The sequence below is a fragment of the Esox lucius genome, chromosome 9 (assembly GCF_011004845.1).
Source record: "Esox lucius isolate fEsoLuc1 chromosome 9, fEsoLuc1.pri, whole genome shotgun sequence".
Taxonomy (NCBI): domain Eukaryota; kingdom Metazoa; phylum Chordata; class Actinopteri; order Esociformes; family Esocidae; genus Esox; species Esox lucius.
Genome location: NC_047577.1, coordinates 10,713,051 through 10,729,298, shown reverse-complemented (window position 1 = coordinate 10,729,298; position 16,248 = coordinate 10,713,051). Strand labels below are relative to the sequence as shown.

At 45.4% G+C, this 16,248-nt stretch overlaps 1 protein-coding gene across 3 annotated transcripts in view; it reads right to left on the bottom strand.

Moving 5' to 3' along the window:
* add3a (adducin 3 (gamma) a) overlaps window positions 1–14,469 on the bottom strand; it is a 92,623-nt gene extending 78,154 nt beyond the window's left edge. The window contains exon 1 of one of the 3 annotated variants that reach the window (XM_029122545.2): window positions 14,423–14,469. The gene's annotated coding sequence lies outside the window, so the exon portion shown is untranslated. Of the gene's footprint in view, window positions 1–13,427; window positions 13,510–14,422 lie in introns of those variants that run through there. The other 2 variants (XM_029122544.2, XM_029122546.2) reach the window with 2 other exon arrangements.
* Window positions 14,470–16,248: the final 1,779 nt, after the last annotated feature.

Below are 16,248 nucleotides of genomic sequence, written 5' to 3'. Positions count from 1 at the left end.
TCTCCATGTCAGTAGCACTGAAACATCTCCATGTCAGTGGCACTGTAACATCTCCATGTCAGTAGCACTGTAACATCTCCATGTCAGTGGCACTGTAACATCTCCATGTCAGTGGCGCTGAAACATCTCCATGTCAGTAGCACTGTAACATCTCCATGTCAGTGGCGCTGTAACATCTCCATGTCAGTAGCACTGTAACATCTCCATGTCAGTAGCACTGTAACATCTCCATGTCAGTGGCACTGTAACATCTCCATGTCAGTAGCACTGTAACATCTCCATGTCAATTAAACACACCAATGATATCCACGACTGCAGCTTGTTGAATACCTGTCTGTACCATCCCTGGCAGAAGAGTGGGGAACTGTGTAAGAAGATTCTAATGTCTTTATTCTCGTTTAACTTCTGAACTCGACCTAGCATGCCCAAAGACCAAGCTTTTGGCACAAATAGCCTGTCTTGCAAATAGACCAACTGCAAAATGAAAATATCCTATAAACTATAAAATCAAGAGCAAATGCTTGTAACAGCTGCACATTAATAGTTAACAACATTAATTGAAAATGAACAATTAAAATGTGCTTTATTAAACGAGTCTGAAGAACAGCAGCTGTTATAGTGCCTGTACGGCCAGAACAGGCGTAGTGGTCCGTTCAATCCACATTAAACGGCTCACGGCTCACTTGAACATTAAGAGGTAAATAAATCCTTGTTCAAGCAACTTTAAAAAAATATACTATTGCACAATTCACATCTGGCACATGTGACTCCACTCAAGTCTCCCTATCCTTCTTCCTGCCTCTGCATATCTTCCCACCAAAAAAACTACTAGCTACAGTTGTTCATTTAGCTACAATTGTTCAAAAGGTAATGTGCCGAAAATAAAAATAAACCACGGACAAATGAAAGGGGACGTTTGGCACTGGGTGAGGCCTAATTTCAATACCAATTCAGGAAAAAAAAAGTGCTATGAAATGATGTTATTTCATTCGCGCCACCCTGTCACGTAATAAACCCGTACACAATTCCAGTGGCACGAATGTATTAAGAGCAGGTCGAAGCCACCTGGCCTCGGCTGACGCGACCACGGTCCAACACAGCCCTCCTCAGCCAAGGCAGACGGGATGGGTTGCGAGGCCGTGTGACCGCTCGACTAAAAAAACAACCCCAGTAGAGCAACAGCCTGGCGGCTAAGCAACCGACAGGGGGGCCGGCACTGTTTAATGGTGAAGACAAAAATAGCATTCGGCGGTTTCAGTACAACCTGTGGCTATTGTTGGAGGACTGAGTTCTGTGGGTTGAAAATCCGAAGTGGGTTGAAACACTGAAAGCGGTTCTCTGATTGGACAATAAAACAGCACAATTCTTGATTTAGTGGTGTCCCAAAAACGGCATGTAATGTTTCCCGAGATCACAGGAAGTCGTATTTCAACACATTAAGAGTTCCCCCGCTTCATGTTGAAGCGGCTCGGTTCTTGGTGGTTGTCTCAGTGCTTTTACCAGCCTCCGTGGAACAGCGGTGGGGCGTGGTGGGGTCAAAAGAGGTCAACAACACTGAGGGTTGGATAAACACAGCTGTAAATGAATGGACACACTCACACAGTTACACACACCCACATACACGCACACACCCACACACACACACACACAGCTTCATCGTCCCTATGACCTCACAGAGTGTAGGAGGGGTTATGGAAACCCTGCAACCCCCCCCCCTCCCTCCTCCCAACTCTCTCATTCCTCCCTTCATCCCTCTAGCCCTCCATCCATCCATCTTTCCCAGTATAATTCTCCCTCCATCCATCCATCTTTCCCAGTATAATTCTCCCTCCATCCATCCATCTTTCCCAGTATAATTCTCCCTCCATCCATCCATCTCTCCTAACTTCCTCCCTAGCCCCCCTTCACTGTCCCAGAACCCCTTGCGCTACACCCGTCGTGCAAATCCAGGGATGGAGCTTGGTCCCCAATCAACGGGTGCTGTGGCTCAAATTACGGGAACAAGCTGGCTGTCTGCGTGACACGAGTGGCACTGCCCTCTTGTGACAACCCACGTCTGCGCCTGAGCCCGGAAACTGTCTGGCCGACGTGTCAAGTCAAGACCTTCACACGAAGACCCGTCGCATCCCACGCTCCCCTGGTTCGGACATTTATGGGTACAGGAAGAACCTCCTTCATGCCACTAGACTGGCCGTGACCTTTGACCCAGAGCAGTACCTCGTTGATTCGCCTAGGTCTTGGACTGGCCTGCAATCTACAGGCCACACACTGCCGACGGGAAACACTCCACGAAGGCATTCATACACACAGACATGCATACACAGGAACACCAATGGACACTCGTATATACACAGACACACACACACACACACAGACCATCCCTCATCCAATCAGGGTCCACCTAGAACATGGTAATCAGGTTAGGCTTCTTAATCTCAGAGAGGAAACCTATTTTTAGGTTTTATCCACGCACCTATGCCCTGAAACCTCTTCTCTTGGCTTTAACGAGTTTCATCAAGCTTATTCCATTTTACTCTGGAGTTGATGTTCCACATGCCCTCACCACCTTTCCAGGCAACAGATATAGACAGACCGCAGTGGAAGGAAGAGTTACTATGGTTCATTTGGTTGACAGGTCATCCATGTGATGATAAAACCTAAACGAGATGATCTGCAGTCTTGGGAAAGTGCTAAAGGATGTGGCTGGATTAAGGACAAATTATATCGTAACGCACTCAATCCTCGACACATTACGACCTGTGTGACAGCACAAATATTGGATCTAACAGTGTACATTTTCGGACGAAATAAAGGCTCTGCAGATTGCACGTATTCACGTATTCCCACCATAGTCAGTTCCATTTGAAAAGGACCATGAATTACATAGTTTCAGAACAGAAACCATCATCGACGCCATAATGGAGAAGTTCATCGAGCCCAGAATAAAAACCCGCACCTAGCCACTGAGAATGAAGTCATCTACCAGGGAGTTCCCTTTAAATGCAGAGTGGCGTTTAAATCCTCGTATGAGCCGTGAGTGTGACATAGTGCGAAATTAAATAGAAGTCCTTCAAAAGAAACATCGCACTATTTTCTTAACCTGTTGAACAGCATGTCACGGTTCCATCCTGAATGAAAAGAAATGATCAGAAGAGCACATGAAAAGACTGCCCTCCTTTCCCAAAACTGCCGTTTCCTTCACGGAGAAGGAAGAGGAAAATCATTCTTCCTCTGCTTCCTGCCCACGTCCTGTTCTCTGATCATGTGACAGGGGTCCGGAACGTGTGACACTGCACCAGAGTTAAGCCGTGTGGGGTCTCTCTCTCCCAGTCACCCCTCACAGACACATTCTCGGTGGAAAATGTGTGTGTGTGTGTGTGTGTGAGTGATAAGGGACAAAGTGAATATGACAGGAGTCTCTGTGTCCAGGCTAACAGCAGTGGCTCCATTGTCCAGAAGCCCCTTAGGAAGTGTGTGAGACGTCCCTGTGTGAATCTGTGGTGGGGGGGGCTACCCTGTCAGACGTGGAAGAATCACCACAGGCGTACTGTAGGCCGCGAGTCACACCCACACACACACACACACACACACACGTCAAGCCAAGTCTTCATCATGAAAAGGGTTTATTTTAGGAGCATGATGAAATATTTAAAGGAACACACTCCCATGCCAACAACGATGCCCAAATAAAGATGGCACAGTGCCACGATGCAACCGGATGTTCTCTAACAGAAGACTTCCACACCTCGCTCCTTCCTTCTCACACAGGCACTGACACACACCCACCCACACACACACACACACACACACAAACACCGGGGCATGACTCTAGAACCTTCCAGTGCACGCATGGTGGGTGGGTGTTATTTAGAAGTCAAATGGAGTGTGTTCACTGCAGGTGATTCCGATGGACAGGGCATGTTTCCTCAGTTTTTAACACAGGGAAGGTGTTTTGCTTGGTGGTGAATGAAGCCTGGGGGTGGTTTACTGGGCGATGAAGTCAGTGAAACACACACAAACACACGCAACACACCAAACAGCGCTTGATTCGTGGCCCTTCACGGTCAGGGTGGTGTCCCCCTAACTGATCCAATTCAATAACAAAGACATGAAAACTACACTGGCAAGGTCACTTGATTACCTGAATGGCTAAAAATCCCTTACTGCACAATGGGCCCATGTCAAAAGCACGTGCCCTCATAGGGGGAATAGGGTGCCATTTCTGATCAGAAGTAGTGCACTCAGATAGGGAATAGGGTGCCATTTCTGGCTTAAAGAAGTGTGCTGAGATAGGGAATAGGGTGCCATTTCTGGCTTAAAGAAGTGTGCTGAGATAGGGAATAGGGTGCCATTTCTGGTCAGAAGTAGTGCGCAGAGATAGGGAATAGGGTGCCACTTGGGAGGAGAACCGGGGAGAGAGCAGAAAGCTTATCTCCCATTCCACCGTGGTGCTGTTTCCAGGGTGCTGTCGGTGCTCAGGCCAGACGCTCCGCCTTGCATTTCTGGCACCGGGGTTCACACGGACAGAACCAAACATGAACCAAAACCCCTAGGGAAGAGGTTTCTCAAGAGAGAACGTTGCTCTTTAAATAACACACTCCAGATGATGATAAGATCAGACAGGCGCGCCGGGCAACGCACTTCACCTCAAACACACCGCCACCCATTTACCGCTCAGCCTGCATGACACACGGGCGTCCAAACAAACGGTTAAAATAGCGGACGGAAAGAGAGGACCTTAACAGGATATCACCCAGTCCCCACATAGTAACTACCGACGGACGCAAATAACACAGGCTGCTATTGGACCGTGTGTCTGAGGTCAAGGGCCGAGGTCAGTGGTGTGGGCTCGTCAGGCCTCGGTAGTCATCAACCTGATTGGACGAGGACACTGAACAGGGAGACTGATGGAGACGGACGGACTGTCGGCATCCGTGTCCCCATATTAAATCATGTACACATCAGGGCAAACTGAAATTATATGCGGGCGGGCGGGCACACACACGCACGCACACACACACGCACACACACACACACACACACACACACACACACAGCACGGAAACAACACCATTAGTTGCCTGGTCGATTGTTTAGATGGTTAGTTCTGGTCAGGTGTTTAGATGGTTAGTTCTGGTCAGCTGTTTGCCTGGTCGATTGTTTAGATGGTTAGTTCTGGTCAAGTGTTTAGATGGTTAGTTCTGGTCAGCTGTTTGCCTAGTCGATTGTTTAGATGGTTAGTTCTGGTCAGTTGTTTGCCTGGTCGATTGTTTAGATGGTTAGTTCTGGTCAGGTGTTTAGATGGTTAGTTCTGGTCAGCTGTTTGCCTGGTCGATTGTTTAGATGGTTAGTTCTGGTCAGGTGTTTGCCTGGTCGATTGTTTAGATGGTTAGTTCTGGTCAGGTGTTTAGATGGTTAGTTCTGGTCAGGTGTTTAGATGGTTAGTTCTGGTCAGGTGTTTAGATGGTTAGTTCTGGTCAGGTGTTTGCCTGGTCGATTGTTTAGATGGTTAGTTCTGGTCAGGTGTTTGCCTGGTCGATTGTTCGATCTCGGGGATGTGCATTGACAGGGATTTGCATTGTTAGACGGTCCACAGTGCATCTTTTTTTCTGAGACACAAGTCTCATTCCCAACTGTTTCTGTTGACCAATTCATGGTGGAGGCTGCAGTTCTGTCACGATTCTGTCACGATTCTGTCACGGTTCTGTCACTCCAGACCAGCGGCCCACTGGGTGGGGTTGAGTGGGGGTGGGGGGTTGAGAGACGGTTTTGAGTGGTCACCCACGAGTCTGATCCGGAATTTTAAAACAAAGTTGTATCATTTAATAAAAAGTTGATCCAAGATTAGATTATCCTCTGGATCAGGTTGTCTGAGAAACGTTCTAGGTCACAGATCAATGTTCTCATTTGGGTACCTATAAGTTAGCGCATTACTATTTAAAGAACGTTGTGTTCTTGCATTTGCTGACAGTGTTGATGGTATGATTCACATCGCTAGACTGCTGGAAGACTCAGAGTTTGACGCCTTCGTTACGAAACACTCAGGGTCGACTGTGAAGACGGACAGGAAAATACACTGTCAAAACCTGTGGGAAACACTGAACACCTTGGGACCTTGGACAGGGATGCTACACAAGCAGAAAGCCAAATGTGTCACCGATGGGGCGTCCTGGCTTCATTCAAAACAAGGACACTGCGAAACGACAGCAATCCATAGGTGCCTAGCAACAACGAACCAGCTAACTAACCCGTTTCCCATAAACTAATATGTTGCCGTCGATTTCAACTTTAGCACGTCAAACTGGAGAATACCCTACGTTGCCCTGGATATATGCCCGAGAGGCATCCTTCCCTCCATACAGTGCAAATATAGTCTGGCTGTAGGTACAGTAAAATGCTGAACTATGAACTAACATAGAACACAATGAGGTTGAACAAACGTTCTAAGAACAATAGGTGTGTTCTAAAGGGAGTGACAATGCGTGTTAGCAGGATGAATGGAAAACTAACAACCATGTGGGTTGGCGTCCAGGAATAGAACATAATGAGGTTGACAAACCGTATGCAGATGGACACACACACACACACACACCAAACTCATCTAAATAACAACATTAATTGCCCTTAAAAATCTTTTACTAAACCTGACCCTTGTAACTTTTACCCTAAACCTAACACTTTCTAAAAATCAGGAGGGAAAATTTCCCCGTTAATCACATTTTCAATCCCACTGGACCTGACCAGGAACCTAAACACACTGGACCTGACCAGGAACCTAAACACACTGGACCTGACCAGGAACCTAAACACACTGGACCTGACCAGGAACCTTAACAAATCGTGACAGGCTTGTCAGCTATAAGAGTACAGTGCGGACATCAGAATTCAGACAACTTAACCCAGCGATGCACAGGGCTGAATCCGGTTGAAGTGATTTGTCAGAGTGTGTGTAACCAAGGGATGTTGCTGCCAGTATACCACACCCCACGCATGCACACACACACACACACACATACAAACACGTTGTGCAATGTGACCAGGGGATGTTGCGCAGGGTTTACCCTAAAAACAGGAACCAAGGTCTGGGTGTGCCTGATAGAACAGTAACAGATTGTGGTAAATATAGACGTTTGGTAACAGAGTCCATAAAGCATGTTTCCTGCGCTTGTGGAGCGAAACACAGACACACACACACACATCACACAGCCACAAGTTCTCGCTGTCAGCAACATCACACAGTCGCGCCACAAACAGCCCAGCGGGAAGCCATTCCCACATGACAACCATGATTGAGGAGAAGCCCGAGGACGCAGCCTTTGGTTGATAATGTGACGAGTCAGCCGGCAGCCAAGCCAAACACAAGGCCTGATGGGAAAAGACAGGCCTAATGAGGAGAGAAAATTAATCTCAGACTCCGTTTCCGTCAGCAGAAGTCTAAACTCTCCGAACCCAAACCACTTTCTCTTCCCCGCCATCCCAAACCATAAACCCAGATATCAATTACCCAACCCTAACCTCAAGACTAAACCACCAGCACACAGAAAACATCCACAACTCTTCCGACTTACACAGGCCAACTATTAATCCCTCAGACTTCCTTGTTATCCGGCTGAGTCTAATATTTACGCTTTCTTTGTTTAGGCAGTGTCAACAGAGGTGGTAATCCATCTAGAGCACCAGATCACAGGGATCCGGTGATCAACCAATCATCTTCCCGCCGTTTTCAAACCTACGCCGACCGACGGTGTGTGAGGCCTCACGGGATGTGAGTGTGGACCATCCGGCCCCGAGGCGTTGACTGAGAATAACGCTGTGCAGTTCCAGCCATGACAATAAAACCGCACCACAAGGTGGGCCCGTTGAGGGACCTGTCCGAAATACACCCTGTTCTCTGCCCAGGGACCCACTTTTCACCGGGGGCCAATGGGTTCTGCACAACACACCGTCAACACACAACTGCAATCTGATTCAGTCCAAATTGTATTGCCATACTTCTTTTCACCGACGCACACACACACACACACACACACACATACCCCAGCACACACTTCATTTTGGGGAGCACTGCAAATTCCCTCCAAAATGAAGGGATCCACACCTATGAGGTGCCTCGGCAGGATCCCAGACCCTAGAAGGAACCCCAGCACCCCACGCATCGCCCCTTTAATGCTGTTCATACTTCATCACCACCACCGTTCCCCTCACAGTTATTGTGAGGCTGGTTCTAACTTTCAGCCCGAATGCAAAACACCTTCACCCGTCTAATGCTGATCACGACTCAGCAGAGCGGAACCACTTGAAGCCAGGTGACGGTGATTGGGTTAATTGGTCTTGAGACATAAAACACGTCTAGTTCAGCATATAAAGAGGCCCCCGGGGCGGGAGACGGGGAGGCGGGGCCACAGGGCAGAAACACTAGGGCCAGATTCATTCAAAAGGAAAAACATCCCAACCCCCCCCCCCCCCCCCCCCACAAATAGAATATATCTTTCCCGCTCTCCCCGGACGAAAGCAAAGAATTACGGTACATTTGTGCTAACCTGTGAATGCGACATAGCTAGCCACGCGATTAAAATGCCCATAATTCAGATACTTGTTTTAAAACAACAAAATAATTTGGTTTCTTCCTAAATAACGGTTTGAACAGAACTAGAAGGCCATCCTGAAGTCCAGGAGGTGATTGAATGGCCACACCAGAACCGGTCAGTACATAACAGTGGAACCTAGTGGACCGGGCTGGACCAGACACTCACATGACATCCTCTGACAAGATGGGCTCATCAGAGCAGAGGCCACACGAAGCACAAAAAACCCCACACATCTCAAGATCCATTTTAATGAGGGGAGTCTGGCAAGGAGATCAAACGGCCCGCTCGGTTCAAAGGCTCATTTCACCCAAACTTGGCACCGCCGTCTCTTCCCATGGTCATGACTTGACCCCGTAGCCATGGCGAAGGAACTCCAATATCTATGCAAACGCCTTCGTACCGCTCAGGAATCCGGACTCTGGCCTGGAGTGGAGGGCTGAGTAGCGCTGCGCCGACACACACACAGACACACAGACACACAGACCCTGGTGGAACACATCTCAGCTGTAGTGAAAGGGCCAGATGCATGACTCAGTTGAGCACATCACACACCCACATATGTATAATGAGGTTATTATAACACACACACACACCACACACACCACACACACACAATGAGGTTATTATAACACACACACACACACACACAATGAGGTTATTATAACCCAGCCCACCATTAAGACTACTGGGAAGTGGGAACACTGACTTCGGCAACCAAGGAACAGCAGACTAAACAGTAATCTCCCACACACAGACAAAAAGATGCAAAGCCCACAAACACACACACAAACACGCACAACATAGAGAGAGATGTATACAGCGCTAAACAGAACAATAAAGACAGAGAGAAAGAGAGACAGTGAGAGAGTGAGAGAGACAGGCAGGAAAAGAGTGAGCCAGAGAGATAAAGACAGAGAGAAAGAGAGACAGGGAGTGATACAAAGAAAGACGAACGGGGAAAGAGTGAGAAATAAAGACACAGAGACACATGTTTTTGATCAGGCTCTCAGTGAGACGAGAAGTGAGGTAACAGTGATGTCATGTTTGTCCTATGAACAAGAGTTCAAAATAAAAGGCCTGGACGCCTCCTACAGAGTATCATGCTCTCACTGACTCCCACATACACACAAATGTTTGTCGTTACATCCTTGTGTGGACAGATGCACCGATCCGATTCGGAGCCAGTGTATTTGGCTTATACCGGCCCAACCTACTCCACCGGGTATCAGCTGCCGGGGACTCTATGCCAGATTGTCCCAACAATGTGTGGTAAACACATGACCCCGTTGATGATGGGAAGACCGGAAACATGCCGACTATGACCTTGCGAACTCAACGTCAACAACAGGAACATGTGTAGTCTGGGTTTACTTTTCAACTGAATTCGTCACTAATAAAAATGCTGGTTGCAAAGCTATAGTTTCGAGGGCCGAGTAAACATCGAGCCTACATGTTTGGTGCTGTAGCTTTCCCTTTTAATTCCATCCTCAAAAAATTAGCCAGATAGGTGAGAAACCCAGCCTCGAACGTACATTTCGAGAAGTGCCACTTTGATTAGGTAGCAACTGGAGGACGACAGCCAATTCACACGGATTGTATGATTTTCACATAAAACCAAACTAAACGTAACCCCAATTCCAAGTCTATGACCAAACAGATGTTTTCCCCCAAACCCCAAAATCCCATTTTCCCTGGTGGGGGGACGCATAGTTTTACTATGTTTATGGGGACACACATAGTGACACAGACACACAAATGCCCACCCAGTTGACGGAGCATGTTAGTTACCAAAGCCCTGCGCTCTTTCAAAAGCAGAAAGCAACTACGAAACTATTCATTCCACATAACAGAATAAACACTAGGCCAAACCCCTTCAGTTCACCGGGCCACAAGGTAGTTTGACTTCAACATAGTCTGGTTTGACTTCAACATAATTCTGTTTGAGTTATAACTTACTGCACTTTACCAGTCACACAGATGTGTAATTACAGTGATCTCTACTGATTGTAGCCTCTTAAGAGAGTTACTTAAATTGTGTTGCTGTTGGAGACAAGAGCAGACCTTGTTAAAAGGCCTTAATGTTCCTCTTGGCCTATACGGATCATGCCAGAAAAAATGGGCACCATACATCCTGGATACTAAGACAGTCGTTATTATTGGCTGGTCGTCGGGCAGCCCGTTGGAGTGATTGTAGGGCCATTCATTCGAAAATAGAAAAGAAACATATTCAAGGAGAGAGCGAGAAAGACAGCGAGAGAGAAAGGGGTCCAACCAAAAACAACAAATGGGACGAACACCCCAGTGAGACTGTCTTCTCAGAGTACTACGGAAAACCCCAAATGATGCATGCAGCGCTGGATTGGAACTAGACCCGGTCTTTATCCAAATTCAGAGAAAAGACTCAAGCCCCTAAAGGAATGAGATTCTGAAACCTTAACAAAGCCCTGATCTACAGGGATGAACCCATAGAAGAGCCTCCTAAATCAGCTGGTATCAGGGCTCGGTTCACCTTAAGAGACCCCACAGCCCCGGCACAGCAAAACAGCGAGACCCCAAGCAAATTTTTATAAGTGTTTCACACACTAGAAAGAAAAAAACTGAGCAAATTGGAACACTACCTTGCCCTAAACATAGAGTAAACAATCCGAAATTGAAGCTTTTCTATTTAATTGAGCTAGCAGACTCTTGAATCAATAGCGACTTACAGTAGTGAGTGCATTCATTAGCTTACTTTTTTTAACTTAAAAAAAAGAAAATCCTTTTCTATGTAAAAGCTCAATAGCCCCCCCCCGTTGTCATTTATCCCCTAACCCTGTTACAACGCAAGAGTATTTGCGTGGCGCGAGGACACCGGCCATTTACAAAATGTTTGCGCGGCGGCCATTTTAATTTCACGTCCCAACGTGGCTGCGGCCTCCCTCAGCCATGAGCTCTGGTCGTGCACTGCATTTCTCCTCTCGTTTAATACCCCACTTTAGATTGCTGAGCGCCTCTCAAATATCCAACTTCAAAACCAAATGGCGTAATTACAAATGTAGCCTACATGCCGGTTGACCGCCCATAGCAATGGACTGTGTTCGGTGAGTCGGACTTCCGACGGCTCAGCTCTATTCACACACACACACACACGGTCACAACTCTGTAACTCAATCATATAACATTTCTAATTTTTTCCTTCTCCTTCTCGACTTGCATGGGCAATGTAAACACATGTTTTCCATGCCAAAGCCTCTTTCAAGTGAGAGAGAGAGAAATACATCCAGCCATGTATTGGGAGAGAGGGAGTTGATGTATGTAACTTTTTTTAAACCCCAAAGGGGTTGATCTTAGGTTTGAATTGGGGTGGGGGGGGGGGGACTTCCACCATGGGCACAACTTTAAGTAAAGAAACCCTGGCTTGGATTTCAGACCCATCTGTTGAGCGGAACACATAAATGCACGCCCTCAGACACAGAGAAAACCATAGTGAAAGTCAAGCACCTCAAAATGCTGTGTTCCACCCTTCTGAATGGATTATCATGTTTGTCTTGACTGGCCTTTTTAACTTCAGACAGTCTGGTTTCTGGTCCCGGTGTTGTAATGGATATCCTCAGAAGATGATTACAGTGGAGAAAATATCAGTTGTGTGTGTGTGTGTGTGTGTTCAAGCGTGTATACGCCTGTATCCTTCAAGGTTTGGCTTTTGATCTGTCCAGACATAGCCGACTGCAGGAGAGAGGTTAAAACCAAAACCCCTGGTAGGGATCTGGAAGTTTTCAGCCGTTCACCACTGCACATCATAGATTAAAACCAACACTGCAACCCAGTTTGGGAGACACATTAAGACTGTCTAGTAACATCATTGGTATTCATGTGTGTGTGTGTGTGTGTGTTTTTGTGTCACTGAAAAGTCTGCACATGGGTTCCATTTTCATATAGTAATGGTAAATGTCTGGTAGAACGGTCTTTCAAATGGGTTACCAGTGTTGTTACAGTGTAATGACGCACAATTGCACCAATAAATTAGTCTGAGAACTTTCAAGTGGAGTGACAGTGATTGCACCACTAAAGAGCGCCACCCTAAAGGCTAAAGCAGTTACTGGAAAGCGTCAGCTGATATATGCTCAAAGGGCTTTATCTACCAGCCCAGGCCCTCTTTTGAAGATACAGAGCAGAGCTGGCAAACTGCAGGACCCAATCGGCCTGGATAATGAAGGAAAATCAGTGACTCTTGTGACTTTAAAGAATGTCTCTTATTTAAATGTACATATTCAATACTGAAAAATCAAAGGAGCAAAGCACACCGTTGTTGGGCTTACGTCATCACACTCACTCGCAACACATTCTACTGTAGACCACGAGTGTTGTCACTGAAAGCAAATTCAACAACTTTCAAGATTTCCGTGAACAAAATTCAGGTCTATTTATGCAATATCACGAACATATGTAGCACTTAAAAAATAGTACTCATGCCGTTTTACTTCCTCTAGTCGAACTACAGCATAGTAAGCACAGCTAACAGACGGTGTTTGGTTGCCATGATCGCACCGTGGACACCACCACCACCACGCGACGACGATTACAAAACACATGGTACCATATTCCAAGACTGTTAATAAAATGAACAATCGGTAGTTATATTATGTGCAGTTTAACAAACACCCCTGCATCAAGTTGAATATAGACAACTTTAAAAGACTGCCACGCGCCAGAGTGAGATATAAACCGTATGACAACGCGATATACAATCGTTAATAAAAAAGCTCGTACAAATGAGCAAGCTTCCTTGCCCTGCAACAGATAAACGAATATGCGACGCCAAGTAATGTTCATAATGGACATATTTTTACGCGCATTTACCTGTTATGGGAGTGAGAGCTGTATGAGACGATCTTCATTCAGTCCCAGAGAGCACACTGCCCCGCCACTTCTCCGATCACTGATTCAAGCATTTTGAATACAAGTTAATGCCCATATATGGCACAAAGAGCACGCCTTCTTCACTGACTGAAAAACCGAAGTGAAAGTTCTAAAAGTGCGTTCACTGCATATTGAGTGTCTACATAGATGGTGTATAGACCTAAAATCTGCACCTTTTATAATATGGAATCACAGTTTTACTATGAAATCGTTTTTTTGAAAATGTCCCCTGTTTTGGAAGTAGGGACATACATTTGGTAAACCCCAACTCCAGTAGAATGAACGGTAGGCCTTTTATAAGTTAGCCCAATAGGTCTTCTACAGTACTGTAAATAAACCCGCAAAACGCACGGGACAAAAACACTCACTAACTATGCCGTCTCCAATGGACGATGCATAATAACAATCGGCTTTTCAACCTCATAATATATACATACGTATTTATATATACGTGAATATATATATATATATATATATATATATATATATGTATATATATTCATATATATATATATATATATATATATATATATATATATATATATATATATATATATATATTTACATATATTCATATATATATATATATATATATATATATATATATATATTTACATATATTCACGTATGAGGCATATATAGGTGTATTTTCCTTAATAAAACGAGTGTTGCTTGCTTATAACGTCATGGCAGAGTATCCTGCGCAATATAGTGGTTCCATGGCGGGACCCGGGTGCTTCCCACGGACCTGACTGTAGGAGCCTCCTTCAGGAGTAGCAGTCAAATGAACGAGAAGAAACAACGCCCACATCTCATCTCACCAGTTTACCGTCCCATGCAAAAAACGCAAGTTGCCTTATGTTACCTATACGTCTCTTCATGCGTATGCCTCCTCATGTGTATGTAACATACGGCTTGGAATATAGGTTACTCACCATGGTTTCACTTGGAGTTATCTGCTACCGACCGGGCTTCACCGACTCGGTTCCTCCCGGCACAGTATTCGCCCGCACCGCTTCGCGTGGGACTGATGCAGTGCGCACTGTCTGTCAGCTACAGCATAGCGCATTACGCTGCAGATCCGGCCATTCAGAAAATGTATCGTTATGCACGTCAACGCTTGCATCACACCAGCAGATTAATATATGCATTAGTGTGTTTTCACCCAATGTCAAGATCCGTTATACTAATTGTCGAGATCACGTAGCTACTCTTCGAGATTGACCTACTCTGACGTATGGATTACATTTGCACAACATAACGCATGTCCGATTTATCATGTTTATTTTGTCAGTTAGCAATTTCTTCACAGTTAATCAAAAACGTAACTTAAATGTACTCTTGAATGTACTGTCCTAAACAGGTGTTGAGGTTTAGGTTTTTAACTGGCTAAGACATGTTGTTGAAGTAGTCCAGGCCTTGCGGTCCTGTCTTTATTGACTCACGGTACATTGTGGCCATCTAGTGGCCATTCTCACCGAGTTGGAACTAAGCTCGCAGTTTGTCAGAAATAAACAGCATTTACTTTTTCTAAAAGGTTAGTTATTCTTTCTGGGGTCTGAGACTTAACAAAAAAGGCAAACAAAAATGTGTAATGTACTATGTATAATTTAAAATGTATTATTTACAAAAACATTGTACACATTAAGGACAAAAGATAAACAGACTGAGAATAGCAACAAATTAAAATATAAGTTCTACAATTAAGGAAAAGTAAATGTGTATGTTTGTGTGTGTGAAGAGTGTGGCAGCATGTCTGTATGTGTATGTTTGTGTGTGTGAAGTGTGTGGCAGCACGTCTGTATGTGCATGTTTGTGTGTGTGTCTTTGTCCTCGCTTTTCAGGAAGGTTTTGTTTCATCCGCTTTTATAACTTCTAGACTTAGGGAACATGTAGAGACCCCTCGGGTTCTAGACTTAGGGAACATGCAGAGACCCCCCGGTTGCTGTCTTGTAGGATAAATATGGGTGTATGTGCTCTATAGTATATAGGTGGAGGGACGATTAGGATGGAAATACAATGATACACAGCAATGCTCTAGTACGGTGTTTCTCAGCGGGGGCGGTCACAGGACGACGGGGGTGTTGAGGTGTTTGTTTTAAGGCGAGTTTACACCGAAGATTCACAACAATATGATTTTAAAGTTTTAACTACTTGCAAAAAACTGTGGTATGCAACATAGAAACGTCAGTTTACGCCACTGCAACTGGATGAGACGGTGTGTTCTAACTCTTCTTCTCGTCTGTGTTTCTGTCAGCTTCTTGTGGCGCAGCTCCGTGTTGCCTTCACGGGAACGGGATGTCAGAATATCATCTATAAAATTTCACCCACATGGCCTTTACTGTTTCTTGGTATTACTTGGGGAAGAATTTCTTTCCCTTAAAAGTGTTCATTTCTCAAAGTGATGCACCTTGAACTCCTTGTTAGCAACTTAGCAACCAGCATCCAGGCGCCCATTAAAACGCTATTCAATACAAGTGGCTTTGTTGACATGACTGCAATACAACGAGGTGCAGGGCTCTCACTAACCTTCAAAGGTTTTAACTTATTTCCTTTGAAAGTTAATCCATCCTGAGGGCAGGCAGATCATCAAGTTTGCTCAGAAACCTGACCATGGTCCAGTGGTTAATTAATTATATAGTCCAAACACAATTAATTTTAGTAACTGGTGTAAACGCTCCTTCTTGGATATATATGGGTCTAAAACAGAGGAAATAATAATTGATTCTATTCATCCTGCTGTTATTCATGGCCAGGATGT